Below are 20,955 nucleotides of genomic sequence, written 5' to 3'. Positions count from 1 at the left end.
ATGGCAACATTTAGGACGTTACATTTTGTAAAGCTTTTCCTTCATAGCACCCATGTCCTCCCCCTCCCCCCCCGCCCCGATTTCTCACAACGATGCTAATTGTTGCTAGTTGCCCTCCAGTCACTCTTGCTCATGGTGGTGAACTTAGGTATAACAGAACAAAATGTTGCCAGGTACTGCACCATCTTCACGATTGTTAGTATCTCCATTGTTGCTATTATGTCAATCACCTCACTGAGGGTTTCCCTCCTCTCTTTGTTGGCTTTCTACCAAACACAATGTCCTTTTCTAGATATTGATCTTTTCTAATGATGTGTTCAAAGTAATCGAGTTGAAGTCTTGCCGTCCTCACTTCTAAGGGGCACATAATAAATAGATTTGGATATTGTTTGGCAATTTAGTTTTATATTCTTCCTGCTAATGCTGGTCTGATTTTAAAAATATACTGGTCTAATTTTAAAAACAAAAACAGCACCTAGCTTTTGTCTGTTTAATAATACAAGAGTAATACACATTCATTCTAAATTACTAAGAAAACATAGTTAATTTCACCACCCAAAGATAACTACTTATTTTTTTCCTGTCAGTCTTTTTTTATACATATACATTTCAATATATTTATTAAAATATGATCAGTAATACACATGTAGAATTGACATAATAAAAATTTTATACAAAATTTATAATTAAAATAGTAATCAACAGTATTTCCAATTTTTGATTTCTTATTCTGGCCTTTCTTTTCCTCTTTTTTAAACAGTTGTTTAGTTTTCAGGACTGGCCTATTTAATCTATAATGCCACTGAAATACTCTTCATGGTAAAAAAATGATAAAATATTACAACTCCAGTGATTTGACAAAACTAAAAACCAATACAATAGAATAAGAATATTTGTCCTAACAGTTGGACTTTAAGACAAAGCATATTTGATGTTCAATAATATATACATCAAGAGGTTGTTGGAAAATTTTATAGACACCTAGCACTTTTGTGAACTTTTTTGAATTATAAGGTTTAGTTTATTCCAGAATTATTTTTGCTCAATAGAGACATATCATTAGTCCTGTTGAACAGCCGATTGATATATCAAATATAGAAATATTTTGCTGTTGGATAATATAGTGAAGATACATGTAATTTTCAAGATTAAGCACTCAGCTTGAAAATGCCCATATATATGAATGGCTCCTTACACTTTTGTTTTCCTTTTGACTATGTGGCAGCTCTAGACAGCATCCTTGCTATCTGTAGGAGATAGCACCACCTGCTGACTAGTGCTAGAGCTAACTGAGTGATTTTCTTAACACCTTTCCATTCTCTCAAGGTCATCAAGGCCCTTTCAGTGCTTTATTTCATCTTAGCTTTCACTGCTGGAAATCAGTTTATTTCACTAATTTGATATACATCATTTTTAACCCCTTTCTTCTTATACCCTTCTTGCCTAGTTGCTTCTGTTGGATCTTATTCTTTCCTTCTTTAATTACCATGCATCTACTTTGCCTTTTGTATTCCTGTTTACTGTTTTGTATGAAATTGAGTTGAAAAAAAATTTTCCCCCTAATATGAATTTGAAACTTGTATATTTTATTTCCATTCTTTCAGTAGTTTTCATTAAAATATTTTTAAATGAATGTTTTATTTTGTTATCATTTCATCTTTGTCTTTATATTGAGGTTTTATTTTTATCAAAGTTTTATAAAGCATGTAGTTTAAAATGTCAAGTACTTCTTCATGGTTTATTAGGCTCCCATATTCCTCTCCTTCCCTCTAAAGTAATCTTTTTTTATTTTTTTTACTGGTCACATTGGTATCTGCTTCAGTGTCTCTAAAGAACGTGCTTTTACTTAAATTTCTTGATTTTTCACCAATTTTTGGTATTCTCTATTGCTTTCCCACTATGGAAGATGACTGCCCCCGCCAGATGTGCACATTCTTTCCTCTTTCCCACCCTCATGATATGATCATAACATATTTTATTTTGATTACATCAACATGTTTACATTAATATGACTATGCAAACACAATTCAAAGCTCGACCATGTAGAAAACTGATTAATCATTCTTGCCTGAACAGCTTTTTGTTTGCCTTTGAGCTGTCTTGTTTTACCATTTGTTTAGGTTTTTTTTTTAATGTACTTATTGCTAATTTTAACCCTAACTTTTTGCTAGTTCTCTAAATCTTCTCTTAAAATGTTCAGACGCATTGATTTCATCTTTCTGATTTTTCTGTCCTGTTTCCATTCAGTCATCATGCCTGATGTAATGATATCGTTACCAAATCCAGGAAGATGGGTCCTCGTCCAGTGCACTCAGACTTGCCAAAGATCTGTACACTGGTCTCTGAGAAAGAGAAAGTAACTTTATTGCAATGGGCACAGCAAGGAGCTGGAAGGAAGCTCCTCAGATCTGACTCCTGAGCTATGGTAAAGCAGAGCTTATAGGTGATTCAGGCAGTAAAATGGCGGCCGTGCAGGCACACTGGGGAAGGAAAACTCTAGAAGACATCCAGGAAACTGGAGGTGACAGGGATCTTGTCGGACCTTCAGACTAGGGTATGTGTGATGATGATTTTCCTTCTGATTCATTCCACCTGTTGCTGTGTCCTCTGTTGAGGTTAATTCATGGTCATAGCTGGCCCTTCTGCACATGTGGGGCAGGCCAAATTTGTCTTGGGCTAGTTTAAAGACTAATGGCAATTTATGGGCATTCATAGGGTCAGTTTACAATAAAGAGTTGTCGTCTTGGGATTTTCCCTTCACCATCCTAGGCCTGCTATCACCACTCTTCTGTGTGCATCTTCCGTCCTGTATCCTTGGTCTTCTACATTCTTTGTTTAGTTTCTTTGGTAAAGCACATCTTCTGGTAGCTTCCTAAAAAGGGGTGCATGGGAAGTAAAAGTTTTGAGACCTCACATCTCTAAATATGTCTTTATTTTACTCTTATATGTAATTCATAATTTAGTTGGAAATCACTCATTATTAGTCTTTCAAAGGCTTTGTTCCATTCCCTATACTTCCCCCTTGCTCTGGGGAAGTGAGAAGCCGTTCGCATTCCTGATCTTTTAAAAATGTTCCTTTCTCCCTCTCTCTGTCTGTCTCTGTAGTATTTTCTATTTGTCTTCAGTGTACTGAAACAGCAGTGATTAAAAGCTTGGCTGTTAACCAAAAGGTCAGCAGTTCAAATCCACCAGCCACTCCTTGGAAACCCTATGGGGCAGTTCTGTTCTGTCCTATAGGGTCACTATGAGTCGGAATTGACTCGACAGCAGTGGGTTGGGGTTTTTTGTTGTTCTGGGTACTCTTTTATTCTTGGAAGTTATATCCTCAGTTCTGGAAAATTTTCTCAAAATATTTCATTGATGATGGGTTTCATCCTGTCCAATTTCTCAGATTCTTTGTAAGAAAAATCTGAGATATTGGATCTTGTATATTAGTTGTTGAGATGTTGGAGCTCATATATTTGTCCTCTACTTTTCTTATCTTTTTTTATTCATCTCTTTGTTTTTTTGTACTGCTTTCTAGAAAATTTCCTCAGTTTTATTTTCCAATAGTTCTGAGATTTTCATTTCTGCTTTCATAGTTTTTAAATTCCCAGACCTCTTTTTTGTTCTCTGAGAATTCCTTTTATAGTATTCTGCTCTCATTTAATGATTGCAATATCTTCTCTTAAATATCTCTGAGAATAGTAATAGTCATTTTTTTTTTCAGAGGTTTTTTCCTTCCTACATAGTCCATTTTTTGCCTATTTGTTTTTATTTCTTTCCTTCACTTTACAAGTTTCCCCTGGGTATTTGGCAATGCTTAGCTATCTCCTCATATTTAAGAGTGTGGGATTTAAAAAGCTAATTGGGAGTTCTAAACTCCTGGAGCTCTCACTGTTGAGTGTCTGGCTGGGTGGTTTAGATTGGGAAATTTTAATGTTACTACTTTTAGTTTTTCCCTCCTGGGCTGGTCACATAAAGCTCTCCTATCTCCTGAAGAATGAAAGTCTAGCTTCTAGTATTCTGAAGCTGGGCAGGGCAAGATGGTTAAATTGGAGAGGGCTTGGCAACCCAGATGCATATATTCTCTTAATCTCACAATTTTCAGTAAGGAACCCCCATCTTGATTCAGTTCAGTATTTTCCAGGCCATAAATCTTCAGTGGTACAGCTTTTTGTGGTTGGAAGGGACCTGGGGTTCTGACTATTTCTTAAACAAACTTTCAATGACTCATCCTTACTTCAGTCTCTGCCCTTCACCCCACTTCCAGAAGAATAGGATGCTGCCAATTTCTGAGCCTTTGGGGGATTTTTAGTGTAAAACAAATTGTTTCTTGGCTTTCCTTCTGTTGACTTAGTAATTTAAATTTGGGGGTGTCTGTTAAATCCTTTGCCACTCATTTATCATCTTCCAGTTTTCCGAAATTCTGTTGTTGTTTCTTCTTTCATTTCCCCTGCCTTGTGACCCTTAAAAAAAAAATCACTATCATTTTAATTGGATGTGCGGAGAGCAAATTTGATGCATATGTTCAATCTACTCTGTATACCTTCCATTACATTTTTAAGAAGCATAACTTGACTCAATAAAGTCTAATTTTAATGAATATCTTCACTCTTAACCTCAAAAAATAAGAACATAAGGGCTTTGGAATCCTTTAATACTGACTACTCCCATATTCCCTATTTATGTTTATTGTTCTAATGCCATCTTATTGTTATCCTCCATCCCCAAGTTATTCCTGTTGTTGCTATTTATAAAATTGCTTATTTTGATATACCTGGATGTTTATAAATTTTTCCACTTAACTATTTCTTCTTGCATCTGACTCCTTCCAAGTTCATGTCCTTCTTATTTAAGTGCATCCTTAGAAAAAGATGCTCTTGGTGCTCTGCCAGAGTCTCTTTAATGGACCCCTGGATGTGTCCCCCAGCTGCTGACAGTATTGGCTGTTCTTCGCTCACACCCTCTTGAGGATTCCCTTCAGCCAACAAGACCAGGAAATGCTAGAACGTTACACTCTTTCCCCAGGGGTACCGCATAGCCAATGAGTGAGTGATATGGTGGTACCACTCATGCTCCATAACTCCCTGTGAAATCAGGTTGAGGCTAGACTTCGGATGAATACACATCTTTGCCAGATTCTCTTCCTGTCCTGTTCTGCTTCCCAAGTTCCCTTCTTCTGAGAGAAATCCTTCAGCAAATAATCACTTGGGCAGGAATCTAGGTCTCAGGGTTTGTTTCAAGGGCTCAACCTAAGAAAGCTGATACCAGGAGTAGTCCTATGATTCTGAGCTAGACAAGATTCTGGAGTTTGCTCATTCACCAGTCATTTGGCAATGATGGCCTCTTCACTGGAGATAATCTCTAGCCTGCTGCTGCAGTGTAATTGCTTAACACTGTCACTTAGGGTACTGAGACTGGGTATAAATAAAAGGGGATTCATTAGCTTGTGTAATGTATCTGGTTTTATTTACCTGTGTTTTATTGACTATGCAAAGGCATTTGACTATGTGGATTATAACAAATTATGGATAACATTGCAAAGAATGGGAATTCCAGAACACTTAACTGTGCTCATGTGGAACCTATACATAGATCAAGAGACAGTTGTTCAAACAGAACAAAGGGATACGGCGCAGTTTAAGGTCAGGAAAGGTGCGCATCAGGGTTGTATCCTTTCACCATGCTTATTCAATCTGTATGCTCAGCAAATATTCTGATAAGCTGGACTATATAAAGCAGAATGTGGCACCAGGATTGCAGGAAGACTTATTAGCAACCTACGATACACGTATGACACAACCATGCTTGTTGAAAGCAAAGAGGACTTGGAGCACTTACTGATGAAGGTCAAAGACTAGAGCCTTCAGTAAGGGTTACACATCAATATAAAGAAAACAAAAATTCTCACAACTGGACCAATAAGAAACATCATGATAAATGGAGAAAAGATTGAAGTTGTCAAGGATTTCATGTTACTTGGATCCACAATCAAAGCCCATGGAAGCAGCAGTCAAGAAATCAAAATGCCATATTGCATCGAGCAAATATGCTGCAAAAGACCTCTTTCAAGTGTTAGAAAGCAAAGACGTCACTTTGAGGACTAAGGTGCACCTGACCCAAGCCGTGGTATTTTTAGTTGCTTCATATGCATGCAAAAGCTGAACAATGAATAAGGAAGATGAAAGAAGAATTGATGCCTTTAAATTATGGTGTTGATGAAGAATACTGAATGCACCATGGATTGCCAGGATAAGGAACAAATCTGTCTTGGAGGAAGTACAGCCAGAATGCTCCTTAGAAGCAAGGATGGCAAGGCTTTGTCCCACTTTCTATGGACATGTTATCAGAAGGGAACAGTCCCTACATCATGCTTGGTAAAGTAGAGGGTCAACGAAAAAGAGAAAAACCTTCAACAAGATGGATTGACACAATGGCTGCAACAATGGGCTCAAGCATAACAACGAATGTGAGGATGGCATAGGACTGGGTAGTGTTTCTTTCTGTTGTACATAGGGTTGCTATGAGTTGGAACTGATTCGATAGCACCTAACAACAACAGTGTATCTGATATTTGATAGTACAGGAGAAAAAGGAAATCGGAAGGTTGTGGAATTGGGCAGCTGTTGCTAAATACCACTGAAGTACCGAGAAGGGTAAAAGATAAGATCAGATGTATTAAATACCAATTTAAACTCAAGCGTGAGAGTCAAAGGGCCTTCTTGGAAGCTTTTAAAGAGACCCTCATAACTAGCAGCCACAGAGCAGACAAAGCTGAACATCAGGCACCAGCCTTAATTAAGAGTGGCAGAACTTATGGGAAAATCTCCTTCAATAGTCAGGGACCTGATAGGAAAGTAATAATACCAAGAGACTTGGGGTAGAGATAACTGTCACATGCTTGAAGACCTTGATCATCTACTTCCACTGAACACTCTGGCCCACCTTCCCTCATTAAAAGACAGAAGCCCCTCCCCTTGCTTGAAAACTATGTAGAAACTTCAAATGAAGCAGGAGTCTTACAAAACAATGCTTGGCCCTGCTCAGAATATTTCCGTACTTCTTTCCCAGCTGCCAGCCAGTACTAGGATCAAATCTTTCAGCATGACTCAACTACATAAGGGCAGAGTCTATTAAGAGAGGAGAGAGAGCTATGGCAAAGAAGTTACAGGATGTGGCTGGCATATACCAGCAGGAACTTGGAGAATATGCATGTAAGTGGACCCCAAGGGTACTGGATAAAGAGAGCAGAATATAAAGTTGGGAAAGACAGAGTTTGTCGATCTGGTGGCACCATCCTGCGACACATGATTTAACACCCTAGCGAGGGTTCTGGAAGGACTTTTGGAAGCTTAGCTTTCCTATAACTTCTATGACATAAGGCACATTTTAACCTCAGCTTCCTTGTCTGTAAAATGGAAGACTTGCATATTTATTAATCAGTTGTTCCAACAAATATTTACTGACTATTCAGCATGTGCTATGCACTGTGTTAGGCTGTGGGTCATCAGTGCTGCATAAGAAAGAGTTGGTTTTTGACCTTAAGGAGCTTAGTAAACAAAGAAATGAAACAATTCAGGATGTGATAACCTCTCTAAAGGCAATTATTATGGATTGAATCATGTTCCCCAAAATATGTATTGAAATCCTGATCCTTATACCTGCCCTGGTGACCCAGTAGTTAAGAACTACAGCTGCTAACCAAAAGGTCCACAGTTTGAATCCACCAGCCACTCCTTGGAAACCCTATGGGGCAGTTCTACTTTGTCATATAGGTGTCTATGAGTTGATATCAACTCAGTGGCAGTGGGCTTGGTTTCTGGTTTTTACACCTGTAAATATTTTTTGGTAGCACAGTGGTTAAAGCATTCAGCTGCTAACCAAAAGGTCAGAGGTTCAAACCCACCTGCTGCTCCATGGGAGAAAGATGTGGCAGTCTGCTTCTGTAAAGATTACAGCCTTGGAAACCCTATGGTGCAGTTCTATCCTACCCTATAGAGTCACTATGAATCAGAATCAACTCAATGGCAATGGGTATACCTGCAAATATGATCCTGTTTGGGAATAGGGTTTTTTTTTTTTTTTTTGCTAATTAGGTCATACCCAAGTAGGGTGGGTTCTAAATCTAATCACTTCTTAGTTATAAAAAGATCAGAATGGACAGAGAGACACACACACAGGGGAAGACAGATAACATGTGAGGACCTATCTATGAGCAAAGGAACACCAAGGATCACTGGCAGTAACAGAAACTAGGAGAGAGACTCACAGAAAGAATGGACCGACCTGAACTTTTCACCTCCAGAAATGTGAGAAAATAAATTTCTGTTCTTTAAAGCCACCACTTGTGGTATTTGTGTTAAAAGCAGCACTCGGTAACTAAGACAACATAAACAAGGTGCTATAATAGTGAATAAAGAGACCTGGTGGTGCAGTGGTTAAGTGCTCAGCTGCTAACCTAAAGGTAGGCAGCTCAAACCCACCAGCCACTCTGCAGGAGAAAAATGTGACAGTCTGCTTCTGTAAAGATCACAGCCTTGGAAACCCTATGGGGCAGTTCTACTCTGACCTAAAGAGTCACTATGAGTCGGTATCAACTCAATGGCAATCAGTTTGGTTTTGGTTTATACAGAAACCTGTGAGAGCCGGAACTAGATGGGATTGCCTTGATTTTCTAGGTCTCACAAGTTGTTCACCTTTGACAGGGAACACAGTTTTACCGCTTTTCTATTGCTCTCTATTGTGGAAAATATTTTAGTTTTCCTTCTCTGACAAGTTTCTACCTTAAACAGGTTCCAGCTTTCACAGGTTTTACTGTAACAGTGAATAGTAGGAAGGAGGGCCGAATTTAGACAAGATGATCAGAAAGGACCTCCCTGAGTAGGTGACAATAAATTGACAACTAAAGGATAAGAGTCAGCCATGTGAACGGCTTGGGTAAGAACTTTCCAGGCCAAAGATGAGGGAAATACAAAATCTTTGAGGTGACAAGGAGACTAGGTGTCTTCTGATAAAAGGTCAAAGTTACTCAGATACAATGACATGTTCCCTTGTGTTGTTTTGATTTAAGAACTCTAAGAACTCTGCTTAGTATTATCAGCTTTGTGCTTATAGGCTAAACTACTTTTTACGTATAATATAGACACAATATTTTATTTATTATGCTTTAGGTGAAACTTTACAGAGCAAATTGGTTTCTCATTCAACAATTTATACACAAACTGTTTTGTGACACTGGTTGCAATCCCCACAATGTGTCAACACTCTCTCTCCCCTTCTATACTGTAATTCCTCCTTTCCGTTATCCATTTTTCCTGTCCTTTCCTGCCTTCTCATCATTGCTTTTGGGTAGGTGTTACCCTTTTGGTCTCATATACAGGATTTAACTAAAAAACATGTTCCTTGTGTGTGTCATTGTTTTATAGAACTGGCTAATTTTTGGCCAAAGGGCGAACTTCAGGAGTGGCTTCAGTTCTGAATTTAAAGAGTAGGGGAGAGCATAGCCTCGGGGGTCCTTCCAGTCTCTGTCAGACCAGGAAGACTGGTCTTTTTATGTGTGTATGTGAATTTGAATTTTGTTCTACATTTTCCTGCCACTTTGTCTGCGACGCTATGTTGTGATCCGTGTCAGAGTGGTTGGTGGTGGTAGCCAGGTACCATCTAGTTCTTCCGGGCTCAGGCTGGTGGAGGCTGTGGGTCATGTGGCCCTTTGGACTAATATTTCTAATATTTCTCCTGCACCTTTGATTTTCTTCATTCTCCTTTGCTCCAGACAGGATGGGGCAAGTAGATGTATCTTAGCTTTAAGGCTCCAGACACTACTCACCAAAGTTGGATGTAGAATATTTTCTTTATGAATTCTATTTTAAAGTTATTACTACTAATGCATAAATGGTTATTTCTGGATATAAATGATAACATTAGCCTGCTAAATGTCAAGCACTTTACAAATGTTTCTTATTTACTTCTCCCAACAATCCTGCAAGATAGCTATTATTATCCCCATTTTACAGATGAGGAAACTCAGAGAGATTAAGTTGTCCAATGTCACTTAGCACCAGCAAGAAGGTTCTTTCCATTGCTTACCCCCCAAAAACCTACCCTAGCAGACGTAGTTGTGTATTTCCAAATGCAAAACTCCAAGGGCTTTATTTTATTTTAATTTAAAGCCCTGGTCTTAAAATGTAGTATATCACCTTATGATAGAAAGCTAACATAAAACGGACTTTTCTTCATGGAGGCAACAAACACCAAGTTCTCTCTTCCTGGTTGCATCTAACAATTCTCTTCTTAAGCTGGTAGGACACTGTTTCAACAAATTAGACCAGTTTAATTTGGATGGCAGGACTCTTGAAAAAAACGCGGTTTAAACAAAGTCAGTAAGTGAAAGAAGCAGGGATTACACAGTAACAACAACAACAAACAAGTAACCAGTGGCACTTTAGATACTTAATTTTCTATGATTATATCTGGAGAAGCTCATCAGTTTTTATATTCCAAAGGAATGCTTTTGGTGACTTATTAGAGAGTTCTGGAGAATGCTAGAAAAGAATTTTTAAATTACACTTTTTTTTTTTTTTTTACTTTAAGAACCAATCCACAGGCTACAAAATATAGTAATTAAAGTTCAAGTGTGCATAAACAAGCAAATTTCTTATTATTGCTGCACTTTAATTTCTTAATCATAAAACAAGAAGTTGATGTTAACATCTCAAAATCCCTGGGGCAACTACAAAGGACTAAACAAAAACAGGTCGTACTTGGTCCAGAAATATGCTTGTCAAGTTAGTACAAGATCATAAAGGCTGTACCGACTCGTACTGAGGGACGGGTAATAAAAGGGTACATTTCATCAAGCAATTCAAAGTGGTGGAAGACGTAGTGATACTGAAGAGGTGAAATGCTAAGGGAAGTTCTGCCTAATCAGAATGAAAAACCTGGTGATTTTGAAACTACTCCACCTGAAGTTTCCAGAGTGACCCTCCCCAACCCCATCCAGAGTGAAGCCTAATGGAACTGAGTGACTGGCAAGGTTAACCAAGGCCCAGGAGACAAAAAAGTGGGACCCTGTTGAGAGGTGCAAAGGAGGGCAGTGGTTCTCAATCAAGGCTGGGCATTAGACTCACCATGGAGGAATTTTAAGGAGGAAAAAAAAAGATACCCAAATCCTTATCCCAAGCCAAATAAATCAGACTCTTTGAGGGTGGGGCCGGGCATTAGTATATTTGGAAAGCTTTCTAGGAGATTTTAATACATAGGGTGGGTTGAGAATTGTGAGGTTAAAGGAACCAAGGGAGCCCCTGAGCGGTGCAAATGGTTAATATCCTCAGCTGCTAACCTAACTGAAAGGTTGTAGATTCAGGTCTACCCAGAGATGCCTTGGAAGAAAGGTATGGCGATCTACTTCTAAAAAAATCAGCCATTGAAACCCTATGGAGCATAGTTCTACTCTGACACATTTGGGGCCACTGTGAGTTGGTGTCAACTCAATGGCAACTGGTTACAAGAAAGCCAGAGGCTGTAAAGCAGAGTGGAGGGAAGACAGGGAAGGTACAAAAGGAATAGGTGGCCTGGATCAAATTCTCATGGACTCTAAACTTTCTAGAGCCATAGAGGGTAGGTGAACCCCTAAAATTATTCCCCTGAGATAATCTTTAAATCTTAAACCAAAAATATCCCCTGAAGTCAACTTAAAACTGGACAATGGGTTCGCTTAACTAGTTTAAAAAAAAAAAAAGCCTGCCTTGAGCATTATGCTCTTTTAAGAACTATCTATACGGGATCAAATTGACAACAGCAACTTGAAAGATTATATAGGAACCTTAGGGGACAGTGAGTTTATATTAATGAGGGAGGAACAACTCAGAAAAGGAGGGTGAAAATGGTTGTACAACTCGAAAATGTAATCAATGTCACTAAATTGTACACGTAGAAGTGGTTGAATTGGTATATGTTTTGCTGTGTATATTCTCAACAACAACAAAATAAATAAAATTAAGAAAAAAAAAAACCCAACAATGAAAATACTACAACTCAATTAAAAATTGGGCAAAAGACATGAATAGACATAGATATACAAACGGTCATCAAGTACATGAAAACATGCTCAACATCATTAGTCATCAGAGAAATGCCACAAAGACATATCACTGCACACCCAGCAGGATGGCTATTATATAAAAAACTGAAAACAACAAGTGTTGGGGAGGTTATAGAGAAATCAGCACACTTGTAGGGTTTCCATAGAGCAGCTGGTGGATTCCAACTGCCAACCTTTTCTTTAACAGGTGTTGCTCTTAACCGCTGAGTCACCAGGGCTCCAGAAATACCATATGACCTAGCAATCCCACTTTTGGTATATACCCCAGTGAATTGAAAGCAGTGACTCAAAAAGATATATGTACACTAATGTTCATTGCAGCCTTATTCATAATCGTCAAAAGGTGGAAACAACCGAAGTGCCCAGCAATAGATGAATGGATCAAATTGTGGTACATGCACACAATGGAGTATTATTCAGCTATAAAGAAAAATGAAGTTCTGATACCATCACATGGATGAACCATGAAAACTTTATGCTAAGTGAAATAAGTCAGACACAAAAGGGCAAATATTGTATTATCCCACTTATACAAAATATCTGGAATAGGTAAGTACATGGAGACAAAATAAGACTGGTGGTTACTAGGGAATGGGAGGGGGAGGATCAGTACAGTGTCCATTTAAAATTAGTGAATTCTATTTTATGTGACTTGTTCCTCAATAAATATTTTTTATGGGAAATTACGGGAATTATGTTAGTAGCACAGAATGTGAACATTACAAACTTTGGCAACATAAAAATAATAACTAATATCAGGAGCAGCCAGAGGGAAGCTGAGAGGAATGGGAGAGTGAAAATGTGCTTATCTTTCATGGCAGGTACTGAATTAAAACTGGATAAAGTCAAAACAGGTAGTTAAAAATTACTACTCATGAACTATTAACATTTTTCTTTTCTTTCTTTTCATTACTCATTTCTTACCCTTAGAGAGATCTGTTTATTAATAATAATAATAATATTTTCTATAGTGAAGAAACATGTATTTGAAAAGCTATTAATTTTATTCCCATTTCTTTTTCTTCTTTAAATACAAGTGAAATTAAATGTATTACTTTTTTTTTTTTTATTATTAAAGGAATGGGTAGCCTTGAGAGATTGACTAAAGGAATCATGCATCTCAAGGTGCTAGGGAGCGGTTGATGAGAATGAAGCAGTCACTCCCAACGCCTCCAGTCCCCTGTGGACTTCATATGGTTTGGAAGATATGACTCAAACTTCAGTTACACGGCTGTAGCTTCTTCTGGGCTCTCCATGTTTGACTGGCTAAGATAAGGTAATAGTTTAGGACTGAACCACCTTCCTTTTCACTTTTAAGTCTCACTTTTTTACTGCAGTTACATTATTTTCCAAAGTTGTTCTTAAAATGAAAATAGGAAAGCTCAGAGATGGGTCATATTTTTATGCCATCTACCATGCATTGTCTGTCACCTATAAATTATTTCAGTTTGAACTGATGTCTGAAGACTGACCAGGTTTTTGTTGCTAAGTTTCTGCAGTAATCTGGCCCCTCAATGGCACACACTAGATTGTTTACCCTGGAGAATTTACATTCCTATGTACGGTTGATGACAAAAGATTACACGTATTCCATTATTGCTACTGTTGTTATTGTAAGATGCCATCAAGTTGATTCCAACTCATAATAGCCCTATGTAAAACAGAGCAAAACACTGCCGAGTCCTGCGCCATCCTCACAATCATTGCTTTGTTTGAGCCCATTGTTACAACCACTGTGTCAGTCCATCTTGTTGAGGGTTTTCCTCTTTTTCACTGATCCTCTACTTTACCAAGCATGATGTCCTTCTCCAGGGACTGGTCTGTCCTGATAACACTAGTCCAAAGTACCACCCCAAACCAAAACCAAACCCACTGCCGTCAAGTCGATTCCAAGTCATAGCAACCCTATAGGACAGGGTAGAACTGCCCCAAAGAGTTTCCAAGAAGCACCTGGCAGATTTCAAACTGCCGACCGCTTGGTTAGCAGTGGTAGCACTTAACCACTACACCACCAGGGTTTCCGAAGTACTACCAGTGCTCACAAAAAGAAATTCTGAGGAAACAGAAAGAAGGTTTTTCTCCAGACCTTGAGCTAATGAAAATTTCAGGCAAAACCAGTCTAAAAAGTAGACTAGGAAGCTGAGATTTTAAGGATCTTGGCAAGGTGTTTTGTTTTTGTTTTTTTGCTACTAGAAAATATCCCTACTGCTCCTGATTCTTGCTGCATTAATCATTCAAGGGGCCTCATTACAAATGCAAATGTTGCCTAGATAGCAGCACTAGCTCCGTTATCATGTTAGCCAGTCAGCTAGTAGAAATTTGGGAGAACTGGAGAAATTGAGTAAATTGAAATGAGTAGAAAAAAGGTCTCAAGTTTGGAATGCAAACTGGGACTCTACAATGGGAGGCTTCAGGCTTCAGCAAGTCCTCTGAACCAAATGGGTATATGTGGATACCAAAGAAAGGAAGCACTGAAAAAGACTAAAGGGATCCGAACACATTTATTGGCTACTTTATACTTCTTAGCCAAGAGTCTGCCTGAACATTATGTAGTCTGCTCAACTATGAGTGAAACGTTGATATGGTTAGGGCAAAATCTCTTGTGATTTTAGAGGCTGGGACCTGAGAAAGCTTCACATAGGAGATGACATTTAAGCTGCTGTAATGGTAAGCAAAATTTCTGCAAGCAAAAAAGAGAGGAAAGGTGTTGAGGGAGAGCGTTTCTGGTGGAAGAAGCAGCATGATAAAAAATATAATGCTATGAAAACATAAAGTATCATGTTTAAAGAATATACCCTATTTCAACATGGTGAAGGGTGGAAATTGGTTACTAAATAATGCTGGGAGATTTGGCTGGGTCAGATCAAATGCTACATGAAGTATTTTGGGACTTTTTTGTATAAGCAATGGTGTGCCATCAGATGTTTATGAGTAGGGGAGTCATGTGATTAGCTATTTACTTAGAAATGTAACACAGCAGGATGGAGGCCATATTGAAGAGTGGAAGACCTGGCTACAGGGATACCAATTGGGAAGCTCCCCGGATAGTCTCTGTGAAAGATGATAAGTGCAGTGTCAACGGAAGGGAAAGGACAAAAACCCAAAAGACATTTTAGAAGGATAACTCCCAAAAATGGAGAATGAAGAAGAGAAGATGGCTGAACACACCTACAGATTACTAAAAAGGGTTGTACCATCTCTCTCTTTGGAAATTTATACTCATAATATATACAACATACATCTATACCTCTGGAATGTTTCAAAGGTGAAGGATTTTACCAGTTGCCATTGAGTCAATTCTGACTCATGGAGATCCCATGTATTTCAAGCAGAACTGCACTCCAAAGGGTTGTCAATGTCTATGATAATGCAGAGGTAGATGACCAGGCCTTTCTTCCAAGGTACTGCTCTGTGAATTCGATCTGTCAACATTTTGGTTAGTAGCCAAGCACTTTACCGTTTGCACCAAAAGGTGAAAGATAGGGGAATGAACTGAATAATCTCTTGAGATTTTCCCTGGTTCTATTACCTGTGCTTAAAAATCTAGGATCATAAATATAGCTTATTTTAGTGGAAGTCATCAATGACAACTAAAGAATCCTATAGTCTATCTCTGACTTATTTTATATCTTCTCTGTGAGATAATTCCAACATTTCTACCCTAGAGGACTCTAATGTTCTTACCCTGGAATATGCATCTTCCTCCATGTGATTTCCAACTCTGCTCATATCTCAGAATACATCTATGTAAACTGTGCAACTACTTCCATACATATGCAAAATGGTTTTGGATTTACCAAGATTCAATCACTCAACATTATAAGATGCTTCTATAGCTCCCTCATTCATTCTTCCTGAACCAATGGCTCTCATGCTCTGCGTCATTTCTCTTTAATGCTAATTTTATTATTTTTCTTTGCCTCTAAGTTTCACTCAGTTTTATGGTAAACACTTTTGGTAATATTTTACATGAAGGATGAATTATGAAAATAAATGATACAAAGTAAGCCATTGATATGTTATATCATTGGGATAAATGATACTACGTAATTTTTGAGCTTCAGTTTGGTAAAAACGGGTTAGCCAAGCGATAAGGCTTAGCATTGAGGTGTCCCAAATTGTTATATACTCAGATTTAATTTTAGAAAATTTATGCTCATGGAATATGCATCAACCAAATAAATTGATAAATTACCTTCATCCTCAGTCAACCATTTTATATCATTTTCCAAGAGATGAATTTTAACGTAATGCTGGGCAGCATTATTCTCTGAATTATCTGCAATACTTCTTGTCACTGGAACCAAAGACCTTGTCAGCATTTTCATTATAAATTTCAAACCATCAATAATAGTTAGAAAGTCAACAGTAATTTACAAAAGAAGGGGAAAAAGACGAAAACATGTACATTCCTACACATCTGGAGATCATCCAAGAAAGAAAATAATTTTCACTGCAAAAGCAAGACTGAATTAGGTATTTTGAATACGCATTGTTGAGACCAGCAAAATGTTTGGTCCTAGAAGCTGAGCAAACATATTACTGAATGATTATTTAGAACAAAAAGTTCATCTTGTCATAAGAATATGTAGCTATTCTTTACTTCAATCTTAGCTGAATGAATTTTACTTTCTTTCACGCCAAAATTCACTCACTCACAAATATTTATGTGGCTCCTTTTATGAGGCAGGCACTGTGTTAGGTAAACGAGATACAGGAGGGGGCAAGGTAGAAGATCTCTTGTGGAGGGTATGGTCCAGAGGGAGGAGAGAGACATTAAATATATAATCTCTAATTCATTCAGTTATTTATTTGACAAATATTTATTCAGGTTCTATCATGTGTCAGGAAACCCTGGTGGCGTAGTGGTTAAGTGCTACGGCCGCTAACCAAAAGGTCAGCAGTTCAAATCTGCCAGGCGCTCCTTAGAAACTCTATGGGGGAGTTCTACTCTGCCCTATAGGGTCGCTATGAGTCGGAATCAACTCGATGGCACTGGGTTTGGTTTTGGTTTTTATCAACTGTCAGGCATTGTTCTAGGCACTGGGGATATAGTAATGCACAAAACTAATAGGAATTCTGCCCTCGAAAATCTTAACTTCTAATTGTGTAAGTGCTTCAAAGGAAAATGCAGATTACTATGAGAAACCATTCACCATAAGCCCTACAGTTGGTCTAACCACTTGATTAAATGCTCCTGGAGAGGGCTGCGAAACTGACCCTTGCTATGTTTCCACAGGGGTGAATTTAAGCTGTACTAGAAGAGAAACTGCAAGTGATGGAGGAGGAATTTATTTATGCCTGAAGACCCTGTACCCTGCAATTATATTCTGTGCAAAACGTAACCACAAGATTGAAGAGGTGTGCCTGGCCAGGGAAGGTGGTCTCTGACACATATCTAGACAGAGCTACATGAGGGAATACACCAGTGTTATATGTATTTACGTACGTACGTATGATGGCACCTGGAGAGACTGCTCTGTTTCCATAGCACCTGATGTGACCTTCACTGAGCAGACATCATCATCATCTGCAAGTATGCGTCGTGGTGGAGGCTTTCTGGAAGATGAAGCTGCACGTTTTGGTGTGTTATGCAACATGTTGACCATGTATCTTGATTATGCTGGTTTTCTTTTGTGTTCTTCAGGTAAGTAAACTCTTACATTTGTCCACGTAGTATCTGTGCCTGATCTTTCCATCCATCTAAACCTGCTATTGAAATCAGCCAATTTATTGGTTGTTCAGATTAACAAATATAGTCCATTCATTTTAAAGGTGATAACAGAAATAACTATTATTCAAATTTACACACCAACCACTAAGGCCAAAGATGAAGAAATTGAAGATTTTACCGGCTTCTGCAGTCTGGAATCAACTGAACATGCAATTGGGATGCACTGATAATTACTGGTGATTGGGATGCAAAAGTTGGAAACAAAGAAGGATTGGTAGTTGGAAAATATGGCCTTGGTGACAGAAATGATTCTGGAGATTGCATGATAGAATTTTGCAAGACCAACAACTTCTTCACTGCAAACACTTTTATTCACCAATGTAAACAGCAGCTATACTCATGGACCTTGCCAGATGGAATACACAGGAATCAAACTGACTACACCTTTGGAAAGAGATGATAGAAAAGCTCGATGTTGTCAGTCAGACGAAGGCCAGAGGCCGAATGTGGAATAGGCCATGAATTGCTCATGTGCAAGTTCAAGTTAAACCTGAAGAATATTAGAACACGTCCGTGAGAGCCAAAGTATGACCTTGAGTATATCCCACCTGAATTTAGAAACCATCTCAAGAATAGATTAGATGCCCTGAACGGTAATGACAGAAGACCAGAGGAGTTGTGGAATGACATCAAGGGCATCATACATGAGGAAAGCAAGAGGTCATTAGGAAGACAGAAAATAAAGAAAAGACCAAAATAGATGTCAGAAGAGACTCTGAAACTTGCTCTTGAACGCCAAATAGCTAAAGCAAAAGGAAAAAAACAATGAAGTAAAAGAACTGAAGATTTTAAAGGGTGGCTCAAGAAGACAAAGTGAAGTATTATAATGACACGTGCAAAGAGCTGGAGATAGAAAAACCAAAAGAGAAGAACACGCTCAGCATTTCTCAAGCTGAAAAAACTGAAGAAAAAATTCAAGCCTCAAGTTGCAACAGTAAAGGATTCTACGAGGAAAATATTAAACGACGCAGGAAGTATCAAAAGAAGATAGAAGGAATACACAGAGTCATTATACAAAAAAGAATTGGTCTACATTCAACCATTTCAGGAAGCATACGATCAGGAACTGATGGTACTGAAGGAAGAAGTCCAAGCTGCACTGAAGGCATTGGCAAAACCAAGGCTCCAGGAACTGGTAGAATATCAATTGAGATGTTTCAACAAATGGATGCTGCGCTAGAAGTGTGCACTCATCAATGTCAAGAATTTTGGAAGATAGCTACCTGGCCAACTGACTAGAGAGATCCATATTTATGCCTATTCCCAAGAAAGGTGATCTAGCTGAATGCGGAAATGATCGAACAGTATCATTAATATCACACACAAGTAAAATTTTGTTGAAGATCACTCAAAAGTAGCTGCAGCAGTATAGCAACGGAAACTGCCAGAAATTCAAGCTAAATTCAGAGGAGGATGTGGAATGAGGGATATCACTGCTGATGTCAGATGGATCCTGGCTGAAAGCAGAGAATACCAGAAAGATGTTTACCTGTGTTTTATTGACTATGCAAAGGCATTTGACTGTGTGGATCATAACAAATTATGGATAACATTGCAAAGAATGGGAACTCCAGAACACTTAATTGTGCTCATGAGGAACCTTTACATAGATCAAGAGGCAGTTGTTCAGACAGAACAAGGGGATACTGATTGGTTTAAAGTCAGGAAAGGTTTGCGTCAGGGCTGTATTCTTTCACCATACCCATTTAATCTGTATGCTGAACAAATAATACGAGAAGCTGGACTATATGAAGAAGAACGGGGCATCAGGATTGGAGGAAGACTCATTAACAACCTGCATTATGCAGATGACACAACCTTGCTTGCTGAAAGTGAAGAGGACTTGAAGCCCTTACTGATAAAGATCAAAGACCACAGCGTTCAGTTGTATTACACCTCAACATAAAGAAAACAAAAATCCTCAAAACAGGACCGGAAAGCAACATCATGCTTAATAGAGAAAAGATTGAAATTGTCAAGATTTCATTTTACTTGCATCCACAATCAACACTCATGGAAGCAGCTGTCAAGAAATCAAAAGATACATTGCATTGGGCAAATATGCTGCAAACAACCTCTTTACAGTATTGAAAAGCAAAGATGGCGCCTTGAAGACTAAAGTGCGCCTGACCCAAGCCATGGTATTTTCAGTCACCTCATATGCATGCAAATCTAGACAATGAATGAGGAAGACCGAAGAACTGACACCTTTGAATTGGTGTGTTGGCAAAGGACATTGGATATACCATGGACTGCCAAAAGAACGAACAAATCTGTCTTGGAATAAATACAGCCAGAACGCTCCTTAGAAGCAAGGATGGCGAGACTACATCTCACATACTTTGGACGTGTCATTAGGAGGGATCAGTTCCTGGATAAGGACATCATGCTTGATAAAGTAGAGGGTCAGCAAAAAAGGGGAAGACCCTCAACAAGATGGATTGACAGAGTGGCTGCAACAATGGGCTCAAGAATAACGATAGTGAAGACGGCACAGGACCAAGCAGTGTTTCCTTCTGTTGTACATAGGGTCACTACAAGTCAGAACCAACTCGACAGCACCTAACAATAATAGAAATGACAAGATGATGTTTTAAAACTTCCTAATTTAAGGCACTGAATGTTACGGCTACACTATAAAAAAAAAAAAAATTTATAGGGATCATCAAATAGGGTCATTTCCAGCCCAGGTAGGTCTTTTCACTATGATGACTCATCAGAGGGCAAGTACAGCCTCTTATCTGGGTTGAATATATAGACAGCGCTGGCAATTGCTTCCAAAAGGTCACAGCCTTGAAAACCCTATACAGCAGTTCTACTTCACACATATGGCATCTTCATGAATTGGAATCGACTCAACGGCAACTAACAACAACACAACAATAAGTGGATCATTTGAGGGAGGCTGGAGAAAGCTGCTTTTAAACTAAAAATGCTCTCACGATTACTTCTTACCCAGGATCTAACTTTAATATGTGGTAGGTGTCTTAGTCTGGGTTTCCCCTAAAGCAGAACATTTTTTTTTTTTTTTGAGATAAAAAGTTTCCTTTCTTTTTCCTTCATTAAAAATGCAGTGCATGTACAGTGCAGTACAATCAGAAGAATATAGATAAGGCATACCAAAAAACCAAACCCGTTG

Source organism: Loxodonta africana, chromosome 16 (genome assembly GCF_030014295.1).
Source record: "Loxodonta africana isolate mLoxAfr1 chromosome 16, mLoxAfr1.hap2, whole genome shotgun sequence".
Taxonomy (NCBI): Eukaryota; Metazoa; Chordata; class Mammalia; order Proboscidea; family Elephantidae; genus Loxodonta; species Loxodonta africana.
The sequence above is the reverse complement of the archived record's forward strand: the minus strand, read 5'-3'. Positions refer to the sequence as shown.